The sequence below is a fragment of the Oncorhynchus mykiss genome, chromosome 8 (genome assembly GCF_057628025.1).
Source record: "Oncorhynchus mykiss isolate SJ-2025 chromosome 8, ASM5762802v1, whole genome shotgun sequence".
NCBI classification, from domain to species: domain Eukaryota; kingdom Metazoa; phylum Chordata; class Actinopteri; order Salmoniformes; family Salmonidae; genus Oncorhynchus; species Oncorhynchus mykiss.
Genome location: NC_143029.1, coordinates 32,472,043 through 32,490,570, shown reverse-complemented (window position 1 = coordinate 32,490,570; position 18,528 = coordinate 32,472,043). Strand labels below are relative to the sequence as shown.

At 39.7% G+C, this 18,528-nt stretch overlaps 1 protein-coding gene across 2 annotated transcripts in view; it reads right to left on the bottom strand.

Annotated features, from left to right (window-relative positions):
* LOC110529794 (leucine-rich repeat and fibronectin type-III domain-containing protein 2) overlaps window positions 1–10,276 on the bottom strand; it is a 153,059-nt gene extending 142,783 nt beyond the window's left edge. Inside the window, exon 1 of one of the 2 annotated variants that reach the window (XM_021612328.3) lies at window positions 9,439–10,276. The gene's annotated coding sequence lies outside the window, so the exon portion shown is untranslated. The remainder of the gene's footprint in view (window positions 1–9,438) is intronic. The other variant, XM_090243201.1, reaches the window with a different exon arrangement.
* Between the last annotated feature and the right edge of the window lie 8,252 nt (window positions 10,277–18,528).

Below are 18,528 nucleotides of genomic sequence, written 5' to 3'. Positions count from 1 at the left end.
ATCTTCACAGCACATAACACTTTAGAGAGTTAAAATGAAGGGAGGATGTCATCTCTGCACTATCACTAATATACACCATGATAAATAATTTGTGCCAATGCACAAGAGCTCAGCTTTGACAAACTGCTTAGAAATATGGAACGCGAAAGGCAGTGTATGGATATAAAAAGTCTCCTTTAAGGTGGCTACATTTGTTTTACGTTTTTAATGGGGTAGATCAGCTTTAATTTTGCAGAAAGATTGTAGCTTCCATCAATGTGACTGTCTGCATCATTTCCAATCCCCTATGTAATGTTTTGTAAATATATACATGTATAGATGAGATTGCATTTGAAATGAACTGAAAGTGAGAGGTTGTAATCTGAATGAAGGGAAAAAGGCCATTCTTGAACATTCAGTGAGACATTCTTACTAATTTGCTAGAGTACCAGTTTGGATTTAATAAATACAACTTTTGTATGACTGAAGCGTTTAGTGAGAGGTTTAATGCTTTAATATTTAATCTGCCCATATTAATTATACAAACAGGCCCGTTTAATTTTGTCTGGTTTGCCGTTCCAAATGAAGGGAAAGATTTTTTGCTCATATAATTTAAAACTCGTCGCTAGGTGTAGGTAAGGCCATAAGCAAATAGGTACAGTTGAAGTTTACATACACTTAGGTTGGAGTCATTAAAACTCGTTTTCAAACCACTCCACAAATTTCTTGTTAACAAACTATAGTTTTGGCAAGTTGGTTAGGACATTCCAACAATTGTTTACCGACAGATTATTTCTCTTATAATTCACTGATCAATTCACCCCATAAATAATTGCTGAAATAAATCATTCTCTCTAATATTTTTCAGACATTTCACATTCTTAAAATAAAGTGGTGTTCCTAACTGACCTAAGACAGGGAATTTTTACTAGAATTAAATGTCAGGAATTGTGAAACTGAGGTGTATGTAAACTTCCGACTTCAACTGTAAATTACGATATGACTAAAGAGTTAATCAGGGTGATTTTTCCACAAATAGACAGGTATTTTTCTTTCAATAGTAGCAAGATCGGATCTATTGTTGCTAACTTTCTATAAAAATGTATTGCAGCGAGATCATTTCTTTGAATACCAAGTATGTCCACATCACCGTCAGGCCGTTTATTTGGTAAACTACACAAGTTGTATTTCTTTGTGATCCAATAAGTAATATAGTATACTTATCATAATTTGGTTGTAATCCAGAGTGGTTAGAAAAAGTATCTAAGATCCTTGGAGGAATCTAAATTGTGGATTCAAAAGAAAACATGAATCATCAGCATACAATGACAACTTTGCTTTTAAGCTGTGGCTTTCTTGCCCCTTGCAATTATTGTTGGATCTGATTTTAAAGCTAACATTTCAATGGCCATAATACAGTAAGTAGACATGGCGATAATGGACAACCTTGTGTAAATCCTCTTGACAGTTTAATACTTTCTGAGAAGTAGCCATTATTTACTATTTTACACCTGTGGTTACTACAGTGCCTTGCGAAAGTATTCGGCCCCCTTGAACTTTGCGACCTTTTGCCACATTTCAGGCTTCAAACATAAAGATATAAAACTGTATTTTTTTGTGAAGAATCAACAAGAAGTGGGACACAATCATGAAGTGGAACGACATTTATTGGATATTTCAAATTTTTTTAACAAATCAAAAACAGAAAAATTGGGCGTGCAAAATTATTCAGCCCCCTTAAGTTAATACTTTGTAGCGCCACCTTTTGCTGTGATTACAGCTGTAAGTCGCTTGGGGTATGTCTCTATCAGTTTTGCACATCGAGAGACTGACATTTTTTCCCATTCCTCCTTGCAAAACAGCTCGAGCTCAGCGAGGTTGGATGGAGAGCATTTGTGAACAGCAGTTTTCAGTTCTTTCCACAGATTCTCGATTGGATTCAGGTCTGGACTTTGACTTGGCCATTCTAACACCTGGATATGTTTATTTTGAACCATTCCATTGTAGATTTTGCTTTATGTTTTGGATCATTGTCTTGTTGGAAGACAAATCTCTGTCCCAGTCTCAGGTCTTTTGCAGACTCCATCAGGTTTTCTTCCAGAATGGTCCTGTATTTGGCTCCATCCATCTTCCCATCAATTTTAACCATCTTTCATGTCCCTGCTGAAGAAAAGCAGGCCCAAACCATGATGCTGCCACCACCATGTTTGACAGTGGAGATGGTGTGTTCAGGGTGATGAGCTGTGTTGCTTTTACGCCAAACATAACGTTTTGCATTGTTGCCAAAAAGTTCAATTTTGGTTTCATCTGACCAGAGCACCTTCTTCGACATGTTTGGTGTGTCTCCCAGGTGGCTTGTGGCAAACTTTAACCGACACATTTTATGGATATCTTTAAGAAATGGCTTTCTTCTTGCCACTCTTCCATAAAGGCCAGATTTGTGCAATATACGACTGATTGTTGTCCTATGGACAGAGTCTCCCACCTCAGCTGTAGATCTCTGCAGTTCATCCAGAGTGATCATGGGCCTCTTGGCTGCATCTCTGATCAGTCTTCTCCTTGTATGAGCTGAAAGTTTAGAGGGACGGCTAGGTCTTGGTAGATTTGCAGTGGTCTGATACTCCTTCCATTTCAATATTATCGCTTGCACAGTGCTCCTTGGGATGTTTAAAGCTTGGGAAATATTTTTGTATCCAAATCCAGCTTTAAACTTCTTCACAACAGTATCTCGGACCTGCCTGGTGTGTTCCTTGTTCTTCATGATGCTCTCTGTGCTTTTAACGGACCTCTGAGACTATCACAGTGCAGGTGCATTTATACGGAGACTTGATTACACACAGGTGGATTGTATTTATCATCATTAGTCATTTAGGTCAACATTGGATCATTCAGAGATCCTCACTGAACTTCTGGAGAGAGTTTGCTGCACTGAAAGTAAAGGGGCTGAATAATTTTGCACGCCCAATTTTTCAGTTTTTGATTTGTTAGAAAAGTTTGAAATATCCAATAAATGTCGTTCCACTTCATGATTGTGTCCCACTTGCTGTTGATTCTTCACAAAAAAATACAGTTTTATATCTTTATGTTTGAAGCCTGAAATGTGGCAAAAGGTCGCAAAGTTCAAGGGGGCCGAATACTTTCGCAAGGCACTGTATACATATCTTTAACCCATTGCATAAAATAATATCCAAAATTGAAATATTCCAGGCATTTATGTATAAATTTCAGTTGTACTTTACCAAAATACTTTTCAAAGTCAGCAGGCCTGGTTTCCCAGATCTTTCATAGTGTTATATTTGTGTTATATATTATAGTTTCCAGTACTTGTCTTATATTATCTTCAACCCATCATCCGTGTAAAAAACTGATTAGGATGAATAATATCCAACAATACCTTTTAAATTACAGTATATGCGCTATGCATTTTGCTAAATGGCCTAGAATTTTTTTCCCCCTCTTTCAGGAATAATTAAATCAGACTTTCTTGTTGAGTATCTGATCATCAAAAAATTGTCATAGGAGTGGTTAAAACATAAAACATTTACACCATCAATGAAAGTATTACATAAAAAAGGTTTGGTATACCTCAACTGGTATGCCATCCAGCCCTGGAGTTTTCCCAGACTTAAAGGCCTTGATTACATCAAGAAGTTCTGCCTCTGTAATTTGGCCTTCACATGAGTCTTTCTGTACAGATGTTAGTTTTACATTATTAATAGAAACAAATCCATACAATGAATTTGGTTAATGGAAATGAAGGAGACTGAAACGAAAGCATATGCTTAAAGTACTTTGCGTCCTCTTTCAAAATATTGAATGGTGAATCGTGTCATTTTATTTCCTTTGTTAATATGGACTCTTTTGACCTAAATTGCTTTTATTTTAGAGATGAGTATTGAATTGTATGGCCACTAAAGTCACATTTAAAAGTGTCCCATACAATAAGGGGATCTGCTATAAACTCAGTTATAAACTCTTCTGTCCTAGATAAACGTTATCCTCCAATAGGCTTTCATTGTCCAATATCCTCGCCCAAGTGAAAATTCTGTAAGAGTAATGTATATGACAATTATTTGATGGACCAGCAATGTTGTCACTCTTTTGAAATGTATGCTGCGTTTTAGAGCAGGACCGATATAAATTCATATTTAGCCAAATTTTTGCTATCAGATGACACTACTCTTTGTTATTTGTTCCAACCATGCTATAACAAAAATACATTACTCCAAGGGGGTATACATAAGGCCTTGAATAATACCCTTTATGAAACCAGTCATCACAACTTCATGGGTGTTGCATTATCAAAAGTGTTATAAATGCCTTATTTACAGGAGGAATTTACACCATCAATGAAAGTATTAACTCACTATAACTTGGTATATGGACATTGTGGGAATGCCTGTAGCTGAAAAGCTTGTGAATTCATTTTTTTTGTCCCATCTTACACCTGATATCAGTCCTGTTGGCCAGCATTTTTATAGTAATTGTGTGTGTGTCCCTGTGGTTGGTGTTGTGGTTTAAAACTGTAATGCTATGTTCATGATATCAGTGCTTAGCACACCAAGCAGTCTTTACATGTCCCATGGTGATGCTATTGTTTCCTTCTGCTGATGGGCCTATAAAATTCTCTGAAATATATTTGGCAAAACAAAGTGGCAGTAACCACTTTCTCTGACAGGTTAAGAGTCTGCCAGTCAGGAGTGCAAGCTGGGTGGGAGGAAAAGGAAGGGGTGGGTGTAGAGAGGCAGAGGGTAAGAGAGAAAGGAGATGAAGAAAACAACAGTGATAGGGTGAGGTTATAGTGATAAAACAAGAATGACAAATATGACGAGAAAGATGAAGAGATAGAGGGAGGCACGCCTGAGGCCTATGTCACCCCCCAATACCCTACAGACACACACACACACACACACACACACCGTTCACACACACGTATTCCTATCACTCAGCTCCTCAGTCATACCACACAGCAGTGCATGCATTGAGCTCTCTGTACTGTGTGTCCCAGTGTACTGTGCAGGCAGCTAAGGATGGGGCTTAGCGTGCGTCAGCCAGAAGCATGGCAACATATGTGCCATTATTTATAGCCAGCAGATCCTCTGAGAGGCCCAGCCCAAGGGCTGCTTAGAGAGGTGTTATTTGAGAGCCCAAAGACCTGTCTGTGTCGGTGCCATCCAACCCAACCCGCAGGACATTTCACAATGAATACTGAAGATCTTCTTGAAAAATTAAGTAATTCAATTCGATTCAATTGACCAAAAATGACAACTGCATAAGGAATCAAGTATACTTATTAGAGTGGTTGTAATGTAATCATTTGAAGACAATTATAAGAATACGTGACTGTTTACAGAACTGCTGTATTTACAGTATATACACATAGGCACCCAAGATACAGATGGGGAGGAGGGGATGGATTCAGTTGAATGCATGAGTTAGCAATACAGATGTCTTATAAAGAAAATCAGTTCCCTGATGGTTGCAAGTATATTGAATGTTTTGCAGTAAAGATACAAGGCACATATTCAATGTTGCCTACCTTAAATGTAAACAAAACTCACGTGGGGTACCTAATATGTGATTACCAAGAGATTAGCAGTTTGATTGGGCTAAGCCCAGCATTTGTTTCACACACAAGGCAGCATACCTTTTAAAATGACGGAATCTGGCTCTGGTCTTATGGGCTGTCACTTAACCTCTCCACCACATCATGGTGATTTGAGCTAGGATCTCCATGCATGTGTCACCATGGGTTTGGAGTGTGATTGTGAGTTGTATGGTGTAAAATGGTTCATGCTAAGTCAATTAGAGGCACGCCTCTAATCCCTGTGAGGCAAACGCCATCTCTTAAAACAGCAGACAGTGGGTTCGCAGTAAGCACTATAGCGAGGTTCCCTTTCCTTCTGTATGGCCTGGCGTGATGTTGTAGTGAGCTCTGGCCATGAACAGCTAGCACCGCCAGAGAAGGAGTTAGTGTTCCTGCATGCACAGTACAGGTATTAAAGCTATTGTTGGCCCTGTATTCGCAGGGCTTTCTTCCCTCTGTAAAACACTTCACACATACTGTACTGACCACCCCATCTGTGGACTGATACACACAGTTCTGGCAGGACTGAGAATCTAGGAGCAGTGCCACAACTATCTTAGAAGCAGAACTGGAGGTTTGGAGAACGTGTTGTGGAAGGTGCTCATTATTTTTCTTCACACATTCTTGAACTTGCGTTTGACAGTAGAGTGCAGGTCATCAACTAGATACTGGACACAGAAGCATGCCAATAGTGCCCAAGAGTTCATCTGACTCTGGGGAAGTAGATAAAGGGACTCATTGCCAGAATCCGAAAGTATCCCTTTGATTCTTAAGAGTCTAAGCCATTAGAGGGGAGGGTCACAAAAGTTTGAAGCCCAAACGGTTCGGACGCTACAAACAGAAGTTGGCACTTTGACGGTACCGAATTCAGACGAGTCCCGTGGGACTTGCAGTTTCTAGGCCAAACTGTTCAGAAGCTACAGAGGTGTCCGCGAGAAGAACCATTTTCTGGATGTCCCATGGTGTTACAAACATCGAGGTGGCTCGGCCACCTTCCACCGCAGATTATCCCTTGGCAGAGGATAACAACTGACAGTGAAGTGATCCAATGTGTAGAACTTCTAACTTATTTAAAATTTCATCTAAATAGATTTATACAGTGCCTTGCGAAAGTTTTCGGCCCCCTTGAACTTTGCGACGTTTTGCCACATTTCAGGCTTCAAACAAAGATATAAAACTGTATTTTTTTGTGAAGAATCAACAACAAGTTGGACACAATCATGAAGTGGAACGACATTTATTGGATATTTCAAACTTTTTTAACAAATCAAAAACTGAATAATTGGGCGTTCAAAATTATTCAGCCCCTTTACTTTCAGTGCAGCAAACTCTCTCCAGAAGTTCAGTGAGGATCTCTGAATGATCCAATGTTGACCTAAATGACTAATGATGATAAATACAATACACCTGTGTGTAATCAAGTCTCCGTATAAATGCACCTGCACTGTGATAGTCTCAGAGGTCCATTAAAAGCGCAGAGAGCATCATGAAGAACAAGAAACACACCAGGCAGGTCCGAGATACTGTTGTGAAGAAGTTTAAAGCCGGATTTGGATACAAAAAGATTTCCCAAGCTTTAAACATCCCATGATGCACTGTGCAAGCGATAATATTGAAATGGAAGGAGTATCAGACCACTGCAAATCTACCAAGACCTGGCCGTCCCTCTAAACTTTCAGCTCATATAAGGAGAAGACTGATCAGAGATGCAGCCAAGAGGCCCACGATCACTCTGGATGAACTGCAGAGATCTACAGCTGAGGTGGGAGACTCTGTCCATAGGACAACAATCAGTCGTATATTGCACAAATCTGGCCTTTATGGAAGAGTGGCAAGAAGAAAGCCATTTCTTAAAGATATCCATAAAAAGTGTTGTTTAAAGTTTGCCACAAGCCACCTGGGAGACACACCAAACATGTGGAAGAAGGTGCTCTGGTCAGATGAAACCAAAATTGAACTTTTTGGCAACAATGCAAAACGCTATGTTTGGCGTAAAAGCAACACAGCTCATCACCCTGAACACACCATCTCCACTGTCAAACATGGTGGTGGCAGCATCATGGTTTGGGCCAGCTTTTCTTCAGCAGGGACAGGGAAGATGGTTAAAATTGATGGGAAGATGGATGGAGCCAAATACAGGACCATTCTGGAAGAAAACCTGATGGAGTCTGCAAAAGACCTGAGACTGGGACGGAGATTTGTCTTCCAACAAGTCAATGATCCAAAACATAAAGCAAAATCTACAATGGAATGGTTCAAAACTAAACATATCCAGGTGTTAGAATGGCCATGTCAAAGTCCAGACCTGAATCCAATCGAGAATCTGTGGAAAGAACTGAAAACTGCTGTTCACAAATGCTCTCCATCCAACCTCACTGAGCTCGAGCTGTTTTGCAAGGAGGAATGGGAAAAAATGTCAGTCTCTCTATGTGCAAAACTGATAGAGACATACCCCAAGCGACTTACAGCTGTAATCGCAGCAAAAGGTGGCGCTACAAAGTATTAACTTAAAGGGGCTGAATAATTTTGCACGGACAATTTTTCAGTTTTTGATTTGTTCAAAAAGTTTGAAATATCCAATAAATGTTGTTCCACTTCATGATTGTGTCCCACTTGTTGTTGATTCTTCACAAAAAAATACAGTTTTATATCTTTATGTTTGAAGCCTGAAATGTGGCAAAACGTCGCAAAGTTCAAGGGGGCAGAATACTTTCGCAAGGCACTGTAGTTGGTATTGTAAAAATCCATACCGGTTTATGGAACCATACCTTAAAATAGCATTTATCGGCCAGCCCTTAAACCTTCGCGAAAAAAACACATTTAGATTGATACAAATTGGACAAATGACTTGTGGCAAGTGCAGGCATGGGCATGTACAAATTGGACAAATAACTTTAATTGCATAAGCGCTTCAAATGGAGAGTAAAAAGAATGGGCTACATCAATACCCAACACATTTTTTTGTGTTTCTTTTCAATGGTGTTCTTTCCATCCACACCACTAAATGGAACCCATCCTATTCAGGATGACTCCACACATTGAATCAGATTACTTTCCCAGAAGTACTTCAATGTGTGAAATAGGGAGTCCTTTTCAAGAACTAGTGAATACTATGGCTACTCTGCAAGTACCATAAACACAGTATCCAGTAGTGTTGCTTTCCCAAGTTGACTAATCTTAATAGATTGATGTAAGGTCACCAGAAATTCCAGCCATGCAAGCAGTTCACTCTTTAGTCTGGGTCACATGTGTATTATGCATTCATGCACAGGAGAATGCAAAATTGGTTCACATGTTAAGGTCAAAGATGGCTCCAAATTGTTAACATGCCCAGATAGTCAGTAACATGCATTTAGAAATCTTCGTTAGTCATACAATAACTGCCGTTCATCTGCTGGGGTCTTACTAAGATAATAATCATGTCCAATTCCATTCTCCTTTCATATGTCCCCTAAAAACGTATACTTGTATCTTTGCCTTTCTATTAAATAATCGAAAATCTGAATGAATATGGGTATTGTTATCTTACATTCCGGTTTGATCATGGGTGTTGAATATTAGTTAATGTTTCAGGCTACAATAGCCTATCAATGGGGCATGGATGCGACTAGGGTAGGGGCGCGGGTGAAAAATGATATAATGCAGAAATATATCCTAAACAACAACAAGAGTAATTCCATCTAACATCAAAATATTTAGCCAATAATGGCACCATGATTTGCCACAAATTAATAGAACATGTTGATAATAATTTACGATGCATAAGGGCATGAGAAAGTATGTTTAGACAAATTAATGGACTTTTCAATGTGCCATTCTAACGACTTGATAATGATTAAACCTCACCCAAAACGGACAGGTGCTTTTCTTACCATTCATGGCAGGCATTTGTCCATCGTGTATTCTACCAAGGAGATGTTGCATCTTCGGCGTTCTTATTTTCACTTCACCATTATTCCAAAATCGTTTTTAATTTCCAATATAGGCTAGCCTACTGATCGCAATCCCGACCTTTTTCATCACCGGCTCGCTCTGTGGATAGCGCGCGTTCCAAAGCGACTCATTCAGTGCAAGACAACCTCCCCAGTCTCTCAGCAGTTTGAAAGACGGGCACTATATTGGTGCAGCGAAACTGGTCAAATGTAGGCTATGTTGAGTTATTTCAATCAAACTCGAACGCTCACTCAATTTTACTGTAATCTATAGTTCTGATCTATCGTAATTCGTCCTTACTTGAATCGATTTCCATTCTTCCTTAAAATACTTGAAAAATAGCACAGGATTAAAAGCATACCAGGACAAATTAATTAAAAAGCAATAGCCCATTGTTCAATTCAGAATTAGTTGATTTTTTGGCAAAACACCTATACCGGATAATTTTGCGCTCCGAGCAAAACCTTGTAGAAACGAGTAGCCTAATCCTCTGCAACAATCACACAGCGCGGCACAAAGGGGATAACGCAGAGCAGCAGATAGCTGGTTGAGGTATTTAGGTGGCACGACCAGCCTGCCTCTCGGTAACCGCAGGAGAGACCGGCAGTGAGAGACTGAGAGGAAGCGCTCATTCGCCCCCAACAACACTATTATAGTCAGGGTTCCATCTAAACTTTGACCAACATTGACCGCATATTGCGCATTATCGTCCTCTTTGTCGCACATTCAATCTAACGACATTTTTTTATATATTTTTTTACAGCCCAATGAAACGATGAGTGGGTCTATAAGCGTGCATTCAGAAGATGATGCCAAATGCATTGGTTGAAATGTCACATTTGGAGTCATAGTTAAAACATTAGGACTAGATATTTTAATATAAATAGATTTAAGTGATTCAAGATTGAACATGCTTGCATTTAACAGCATTTAACAAAGTGATTTTCGGTCCTCCGTAAAATTGCGAGGGCGACACACAGGCCACTTGCAATAGTCTGAGTCAGAGTTTTGCAATATCATTTCACATGTCACTTGCTTTATTTGTGTTAATTTTATGTTTTCAAATGGCCCAAATACCCCCAATCATAATGTTATTCTTTCATAAATACACACAGAAAAAAACGTAATATATAGTGCCAAATAAGGGTTATTTGGCTTGTAGGCTAACCACAGCAGATAATGGTGCTATATATAACCCTTTTTTGTAAGGTTCTATAAAGAACCATGTTCATAAGGTTCTACATGGAATGTTTATGGTGCTGTAAAGAACAGTTCCATAAGATTCTATAAAGAACCATAAAAATGCCATTTTATTTGTTCTTTATAGAACATTCATGGAGAATGGTTCTATATTTTTATTTATTTAACTAGGCAAGTCAGTTAAAAGAACAAATTCTTATTTACAATGATGGCCTACCCTGGCCAAACCCGGACGACGCTGGGCCAATTGTTGCCCGCCCTATGGGACTCCCTATGAGATGTGATGCAGCCTGGATTTGAACCAAGTACTGTTGTGACACCTCGTGCACTGAGATGCAGTGCCTTAGAATGCTGCCCCACTCAGGAGCCCAATCTTAAAGGCTCTACAAATAACATTTTCAAGAACAATACAGGGTTTTTTATTCTGGTTTAACATGCTATTTGTTAAAATTCCATAGGTGTTAATATTGTATTAATTGACAAGTTGAATAAGGTTCGGTAGCTCTGGGACAGCTGATTTGGTCAACATTTCTCAATTAAAGCAATTGAAGACTTGAGTCTTTCACACGACAGCAGAACTGGCCATGGTCATATTCAGTGCTGTGAAAAAGTATTTGGCCCCTTTCTGATTTTCTCTATTTTTGTGTATTTCTGTCACTGAATGTTATCAGATCTCCAACAAAACCTAATATTAGATAAAGGGAACCAGAGGGAACAAATAACACAGCAATTACATACTTATTTAATTTATTTCATAAACAAAGTTATGCAACACCCAAAGCCCCCGTGTGTAAAAAAGGTATTCGCCCTCTTCAAATCAAATCAAAATCAAATATATTTATATAGCCCTTCTTACACCAGCTGATATCTCAAAGTGCTGTACAGTAACCCAGCCTAAAACCCCAAACAGCAAAAAATGCAGGTGTAGAAGCACAGTGGCTAGGAAAAACTCCCTTGAAAGGCCAAAATCTAGGAAGAAACCTAGAGAGGGACCAGGCTATGAGGGGTGGCCAGTCCTCTTCTGGCTGTGCCCGGTGGAGATTATAACAGAACATGGCCAAGATGTTCAAATGTTCATAAATGACCAGCATGGTCAAATAGTAATAATCACAGTAGTTGTCGAGGGTGCAACAGGTCAGCACCTCAGGAGTAAATGTCAGTTGGCTTTTCATAGCCGATCATTGAGACTATCTCTACCGCTCCTGCTGTCTCTAGAGAGTTGAAAACAGCAGGTCTGGGACAGGTAGCACGTCCGGTGAACAGGTCAGGGTTCCATAGCCGCAGGCAGAACAGTTGAAACTGGAGCAGCAGCACGGCCAGGTGGACTGGGGACAGCAAGGTGTCATCATGCAAGGTAGTCCTGAGGCATGGTCCTAGGGCCCAGGTCCTCCGAGAGAGAGAGAGAGAGAAAGAAAGAAAGAAAGAAAGAAAGAAAGAAAGAAAGAAAGAAAGAAAGAAAGAAAGAAAGAGAGAATTAGAGAGAGCACACTTAAATTCACACAGGACACCGGATAAGATAGGAGAAATACTCCAGATATAGCAGACTAACCCTAGCCCCCAGACACGTAAACTACTGCAGTATAAATACTGGAGGCTGAGACAGGAGGGGTCAATAACTGCTTGTGCCACCATTAGCTGCAATGACTACAACCAAAAGCTTCCTGTAGTTGTTGATCAATCTCTCACATTGCTGTGGAGGAATTTTGGCCCACTCTTCAATGCAGAAGTGCTTTAACCTCAGCAATATTTGTGGATTTTCAAGCATGAACTGTTCTTTCCAAGTCCTGCCACAACATCTGAATTGGGATTAGGTCTGGATTTTGACTAAAGGCCATTACAAAACTTAAAATGTGTTGCTTTTTAGCCATTTTCAGACTTGATTGTGTAGACCTGATTGTGTAGACCTGATTGTGTGTTTTGGATATTTGTCTTGCTGCATGACTCCGCTGCGCTTCAGATTCAGCTCCCAGACAGATGGCCTTACATTATCGAATTCTCTGATATAAAGTAGAATTCATGGTTCCTTCTACTGAAACCAGACTCAGTAAGCGCTAAATTAAATAATGCACTTTCTATTTTGGTTTATATCTCCCAAATAAGAGATATTACGGCTTAACTATACCTATTCAATGCTTTGACGCCACAGCACTGGAAATACCCAAGCTTTTTTAAAATATTCACCCCTTCAGGTTTTTTTTATATTTTTCAGTTGATTTCTCAGGCGAGGTGATGACATAGGGCTCGAGTGTAGGCAATATGTAATCTCGCTCACATGCTGATTGATGTTTATAACTCAACTGTCACTCTGCCATATTGCAGTTTAGCCTTGCAGCCAATCCAGTCGGACTATAATCCTGGTAAGTACTTTTGGAATAAAACATTCAATTATTTTATGTGATGAGCCATTATATTGTACACTTTGTTCTGTTCTGGAAAATATGTAGTTTCTGATAACCTGTTCTGCATGTTTTGTAGTGTTTAGCTGTGTTCTGCCTGTTGGCTAGACTAGTGGGCTAGCTAGCTGGCTAAATTAGTTAGGGAGCAGAATAACAGTTAGCTAAAGTTAGGTTCATTGTAATATAAAATGCTTGTTTTCATTTCATGTATTAGAAAACATTGAGTGTATTTATGTTCGCTAATGAGTCACGTTTGTCTTTCTTCCACAACATAAAAATCCAAAGAACTAACATTATCAGAGATGGCAGATCATGTCGAGGTAATATAGCTAATATTTAATGACCATATGAATTTATCAATAGTTGTAGCTAAGGTAGCTAGCTACCTATCAGTCAAGGCTTGGTTAACAAAATATTTACAGTAAATACTATTACCATCTACTAATTGTTATTCATACAAAGAGTATATTTTCTGTCAATTGTTGGCAGCACCATTTCACCAGGTCAAATTTTTGGTACATGTAAATGTACTTGGAGGATCCTGATTCTTGAATTATTCCCTTTCGGACAATCTGTTGCTTGAACAGGCACAGAGAAGCCTACACAGAGAGAGAAAGCCAGGGGCAGATGTCAAATGGTCCGTGGAGGACTGCTGAGGGCCAGTGTAGAGACAGGGGCCCATGTAATGAGTAGGGCAAAAGGATCAACCAGTTCCAGGGGAGGGAACAGTGGAAGAGGTAGAAGGGGCAGATTCAGAATCTGGGAAAAATCCCTGGCTTACAGGGAGAGAGTTGATCATCATAGTCAAGATAGAAGTGCACTGGTGGAGGTTTGTAAGCCACATTACACCATGTCTGATTAGTCTAAACCAAATCTAGACCAGATTGTCAACTCCGGTACTCATGTCAACCAGGAAATATGCGTAGCTCTTATTTTTGCTCATTAACTTTAGTTGTATCATAAACAGCTGTCGTAGAGAGAGAGAGAGAGGCATGATGTCTTGATGCTGATGCTGGAGAGGACATCCAGGCTAACCAGGGAGGTGGTGGAGATGTGGGTGGAGGCCCTTTTCGCACTATTGGTTAGAGCCTGTAAGTAAGCATTTCACTGTTGAATTCGACGCGCGTGACAAATCAACTTTGATTTGATTAGATTTTTGGTGCACCTGTGGCAGGTGTGGTTAAAATGCCAACTGACTTTGAGAAGAAGGGCTGCGGTGGGGGGCCAAATACCTGTATCAGTACAATGCCACACACATACACATACTGCCTGGAGCCTGGAAACCTAAGGAACATCAGGGTTATAGGAATGATCTGTTATCCCTGGTTGAAAGCGAGGAACAGGGAGAAGACCATGCAGAGTACAGGCATGCTGCCTACCAGCAGTTCATCTGTTGGCAGCGTGGCACGCTTTGGCAGGGCCACAGGATAGTTATTCCAAGCTGCTGCGTGTGGGACATCAGAGACGCTTTCCCTGACCCTAATAGCCACTATAAAGGATTCACTCCTGGCAGACTGACCTAGAGAATTCTGTCCATGTATTATGAACTGTTCGCTAACTCTAACCCACTGTTTAATAAAAACAACTAATGTTACAAACAAAGGTTGAATATAGTGGAAGTGCAAAAGTATTTATTTGTTCCACAAATAGTTAAGTCTTTTAAAATTTAACAGAATCATAGAACAAATCATTTGACTCTGTGTAACTACATTTATTTAGACGTAAGACAACAGTCATGAGTGACAAAGTATTCACAAGGTATATTTACAGGTGGATTGAGTCGAAGGGACTCTATAATACATGATCAATAACATGAGGTTATTTACAAATTGCTATTTATAAGCAATGAGGTCTATTTAATTGAGTAGAGGGGACTGTACAATAACACAATGTACAATAACAATGGTGGTTATTTGTAATAGCTTTTTACAAGAAACTATAGGAACTAATTGTTAGCTATTGGTATTCAGTGTGTGTGTGTGTGAGATTATCCATGCATGTGTGTGTGTGAGATTATCCATGCATGTGTGTGTGCTTGTGCATGCATGCATGTGTGTGTGCATGTGGACATGGGGTTTCCAGTCAGTGCAGCTGTTCAGATCCTAGGGAGAGGGAGGAAAAGATGCATCTAGAAACACTCTGTTTGACCCTCTGTAAAAACACTGTTTTAAATCTTATCACTCATCCCTGGCCCCCAGCTGACGTGTGCCTGACCCAGTTCCTGGATGAGTGGTGTTGCAATGTCAGGGAGAAGGCCAATATTTCTTGGGTCACTGGCTACACAAGGGATGATCCTTGGCATTCCTAAATTGGATGCCAACCTCTGTCTGACCACACCTGCTTGCTGCTCAGAGATGTAGCTAGGGTTTTGGGGTTCTTCTTCGCAAGCACTGTCCATCTTTTGGACTTGTTTTGAAAGTGTCTGTAGTGTGAGTAGCTCAGGGTATAGAACACAGAACATTGAGGAACGAGTAATTATCATTACAACATCAAGGTATAACCAATAGGCAGGAAAATGTGCTGCTGCATTGAATAAGTTTGGGCAGGTTCTGGTTCTTACCGGAAATGTACATAACAGATGAGTGCCCAAAACAGGTACGAAAACAGGAATCACTCACATCTTGTTGCCAGCTTTGTTCCTCGAGAGCAGGCCTCTCTCAATGTTGATTGTTGTCCAATGCTGCCAGGAGAGTCCTGTCCTCAAATATGTGCGGTGTGAAGGCAAACCTATTGCTGGCATACATCAGAATGTGATATTGGAATGCCTCCAGCTCTGCAGTTGACCTCAGAAAAGCATCACAATTAGCCTTATGCTAATATGATTTACAAGACCTAAAAGCCAGGTGTTTTGGGATAACTTTAAGCCACCTCTTGTCGAGCACAATTTCAGTCAGTCTTGTGGGCTGCTGAACCTCTCTCCATTCAGGACTTTGGGCCTTTCTCAGGAAAACTGTCATGCTGAAAGCTGCCGAAGGCCCATTTGTGTTCTACAACATGGTGCAGGATGCCTCTCATGTTCTACAGCAGTGAAAACCATTTATCAGTAACCATTTATTTACTACACAATAGCCTGACATATCATTAATCACGGTAATGGCAGTGCTGAAATTACAGTCAAGTACGATACCAGCCATTACAAATATAAATTCCAAATATAAATCATCCAATAGTAAGCTGTTCTTAGTGCCACAGTATTTCACTTAAAATGAACTCTTCATATGTCCCAGCCTCCTTACATCTCCACCAGAAGTGGTTGACAACAGGAGCTTGGTGGCACCTTAATTGGGGAGAACGGGCCGGTGGTAATGACTGGAGTGGAATGGTATCAAATACATGGTTACCAGGTGATTGATGCCATTCTATTGGCTCCATTCTGGCCATTTATTATGAGCCATTCTCCCTCAGCAGCATCCACTGTGGTTGACAATATCCATACTCCACTGGAGAAGGATGCAGTACGCTGCCTGCTGCCCAGCATTTCTTGAGAGAATGTTTGAAAAGTGGGTTAAGAGAATTCTCTCAATTAGGCATTTCAGTTGAAACATAACGTACAATATAATAAGCAGTGGAGATTGCATGACTTCCTCTATATAAATACTTTACAGCATCAATATTTTTGCCCATGTCCTTTGCCCCCCATGCCACATATGAAGCGAGTGCTTCACTTCTTTGTATCGGCCTGTCTGGTTCTGAGGACAAAACATCGCACATCACTGTGTGTGATGTTTGAGAATTCAAGTCTGTGCAATTACACAATTTGAATTCCACTGAGAGATGAAATTACTATTGTTGAATTACTATGAGTTGATACTATTGGAGCCATGTGTTGTCTAGTTGTGTTTGTCTATTGTTGGTATTCAAATTAAAACCAAACTCATTCATTAGGGCAGAAATTTGGGTGTGGGCATCATTACAGACTTACAGACAAGCAGACAAGCTGGTGACCCAAGTCAGTGGTCATGATGGAGAGGATTTCCTTGGTCTCATTCTCCATTGCTGTATAAGAACAGTACTGGGCACAATGTCCAGAACCGTCCATATGACCATCAGCTGCAATCCCAAATAATATTGTAAATTGTCTATTGTATGTAATAAGGGTTATTTCACACCAGGAATGTCCAAAAAATGTTTTGGCATCACAGATTGTTCTGGCAAATATCATGTATCTTCATTGGGAGGAAGGATGTCTAATTTGCTTTTGTATCATAAACAATTTGAGAACTTTGGAAGATATTTCCCATTTTATTCATACATTTAAAAACATCCTTCCTCTTAATAAAGGTGCTATGTTTCTAATTTCCCAACCTTACAAAAATGATAAGTATTTTATTTACTAAGTATGACAACTGCATCTTTTGTTTTCAGTCGGTCAATGGTTTCATTATGTTTGTGCTGCCAGAATGCCTTGATGGCCCCAACAGCTGCTGTACCTTGAAGAAGGAGTCTGGAAACAACCCCCATGTGAACGAAAGGGAGATCTTTCTGTAGTTGTTCCCAGGGAGCAGGATGTTGAACGCCAGCATGAAATTCCCAGCCTGCATCCCCAACATCATTGTTGGTTAGGAGTTCCACTTCCATACTGTGTGACCATTGAAACATTTCTAAAACATAAAAAAAGTAAAATAAAAGAAATACATTTGAAGCATTGTTTTGTATTTATTTTGTATATATATTTTTTATAGATGTCGATAGATTGTAGCTTCTATCAATGTAATTGGCTTCCAATATATTTTTCCACTGGTCTAATATCAAGTAATTGTGTTTCTTGTCCCAAGCTAGTCTTGTTTTCTTATTGGTGTCCTTTAGCAGTGTTTTTTTTGTTGCAGCAATTCAACCATGAAGGCCTGATTCATGCAGTCTCATTTGAACAGTTGAAAGCTATCATCAAGGCAAAGGGTGGCTACTTTGAAGAATCTCAAATATAAAATATGTTTTGATTTGTTTAACACTTTTTTGGTTACTACATGATTCCATATATGTAATTTCATCATTTTGATGTCTTCACTATTATTCTACAATGTAGAAAGAGTCAAAATAAAGAAAATCCCTGGAATGAGTAGGTGTGTCCAATCTTTTAAATATATTTTCCTTTGTTATTTTCCACTAACCCTACCACCCCTCCCATAATTGGAGTAAACTAATTGTCAACAACACTTATGCTTCTACTTCCAGCTTGAACATACTATGTTTAAGGGCACAATCTATTTTACAATAGTTATCTTTTGTTTGTTTTTACTCCTATCCTTCCACTGCCCTCAACACTTCCCATGTATTTCTGAAGACCATCCAGTTTGATTCCTATTTGCCATATATTTTTAACTGTCATTCCTGAACCTGTGACCAAAAACAAGCTACATATGGACAGTACCAAAGCAAATGATCTAACGATTCTGGAGGGTCACGGTCTAGAGGAGCAGTGTTGGGTTTGGGTGG